At 46.8% G+C, this 1,950-nt stretch overlaps 1 pseudogene; it reads left to right on the top strand.

The window, feature by feature from the left end:
- The first annotated feature begins 743 nt into the window (after nt 1-743).
- LOC120360417 (translationally-controlled tumor protein-like) lies at nt 744-1,434 on the top strand (annotated as a pseudogene).
- Nucleotides 1,435-1,950: the final 516 nt, after the last annotated feature.

The following is a 1,950-nucleotide window of genomic DNA, read 5'->3' as shown; positions in this document are numbered from 1 at the left end:
TCAAAGTAGAGGCAAAGAAGCTGGGATCTGCACTGTTTGATTCAGTTGTCGGCCTTGGCCAGCACTACAGGGGGTGATGTAAGCCCTCAGATGTTTTTCGGTCTGTTTAAGCAAGGAACTACTGCTGCTGGAAGGAAAACTGCCACAGAAGAGTAACAGCTGGGCCAGGAGAGAGAAACACACACCCTGAAGCCAGCAGAGAGGCACACAGAATTAGTGACAGGCATTCCAGGGCGTCTTTCTACACAGAGCAGACACCAGCCTCTACATCAGATTCTAAGCAGGCTGCGGAGTGGAGAAGGCGTGCGGGCCAAAGCGCTCACCTTGTCAGGCGTTCTCCATCGCTGTCTTCCGGCTGTTCCATTCCCAGTGGTCAGCAACATGTTGACTGGGCACATCCGTGAAGACATAGAAACATGCATATTAAATATGAGGATAACTTCGAACTGCAAAAATATGGCACACACAACTGGTCAAATTAAGTTTTGAAATGCTCTAAATAGGCATGATTGGCAGAAACGGAAAAGAAACATTTTACATCTTTTATCGACGATTTCAGAGTTCACCTAGATAGCACAGAAGGGAACACTGACGTAAGATGAATGGATGGGGCTGAACTGCCCACGTGCGCCTTTCCCGCCGGCCGCCCTCCCCCAGCGCGCCGCGCCCTGGCCCCGAGCTTCCCGCGCCCGCCGAGCCAGCGCCGCGCTCGCGATCGTCCAGCGGGTCTCGGTGGCCACGATGAGCCGTTCTCTGACATCTGCAGGGTCCGGGAGATCGCGGACGGGCTGTGCCCGGAGGTGGAGGGGAAGATGGTCAGTAGGACAGAAGGTGCCATCGATGACTCGCTCATTGGTGGAAACGCCTCCGCTGAAGGCCCCAAAGCCCAGTAATCGCTGGCGTCCATACGGCCACGCACCCTCCCCTGCAGGAAACACGTTTCGCAAAAGAAGCCTGCAAGAAGTACATCCAAGATGACATGAAATCAATCAAAGGCACACTCGACGAACAGAGACCGGAAAGAGTAAAACCTTTCAGGACAGGCGCTGCGCGACAAATCAGGCACATCCTTGCTAATTTCAAAAACGACCAGTTCTTTATGGGAGAAAACATGAATCCAGAGGGCACGGTCGCTCTACTGGACTACCGTGAGGATGGTGTGACCCCATATGTGATTTTCTTTAAGGATGGTTTAGAAATGGAAAACTCTTAACAAGGTTGGCAATTACTTTGGATCTGTCACCTGTCATCGTAACTGGCTTCTGCTTGTCATCCACACACCAAGACTTAAGACAAATGGGACTGATGTCATCTTGAGATCTTCGTGTATTTTGACCGTGATTTATTTGGAATGGAGGCATTGTTTTTAAGAAAAACATGTCATGTAGGTTCTCTAAATATAAAATGCATTTAAAGTAAAAAAAAAAAAAAAAAATTGACCACGTGCCTAGTCAACATCATGCTGAAGTCGCTAAAATGAAACACTGAAATGAAAGATTCCTTGAGGGAAGCAAACTGTCTTAATCACTTTCGCTCCATTGTTCTAACACCGATAGAGTTTATTTATCTTCCTGTGTCATGGTTTTTAAAAGATAACGTAAAACAAAAAAAGCAAAGAGGGGCATGAGAATGGAGACGGGATTTCAAAAGCTGAAGATAAAACCGCTCCAGAACCTGGGGACATTTAATTCAATCTGAAAAACACAATTATTAAGAAAGAACTATTTTCCAAAAAATTTTCCAGGAATTTCTCTTAAAATATCAGTGAGGACAATATACTGGCCTGGTGCAACAGCCGATATGCTCTTCTTAGTGTTTTCTGGGATCACTACTCCAGCACTATATTCTATTTTATATCCTGTATTAATCAAATATAAAGATGAATTTCTGGCTGGGCTCGGTGGCTCATGCCTGTAATCCCAGCACTTTGGGAGGCTGAGGCAGGTGGAT

This window comes from Saimiri boliviensis, chromosome 20, assembly GCF_048565385.1.
Source record: "Saimiri boliviensis isolate mSaiBol1 chromosome 20, mSaiBol1.pri, whole genome shotgun sequence".
Taxonomy (NCBI): Eukaryota; Metazoa; Chordata; class Mammalia; order Primates; family Cebidae; genus Saimiri; species Saimiri boliviensis.
This window is presented reverse-complemented; position numbering and strand designations above follow the sequence as displayed.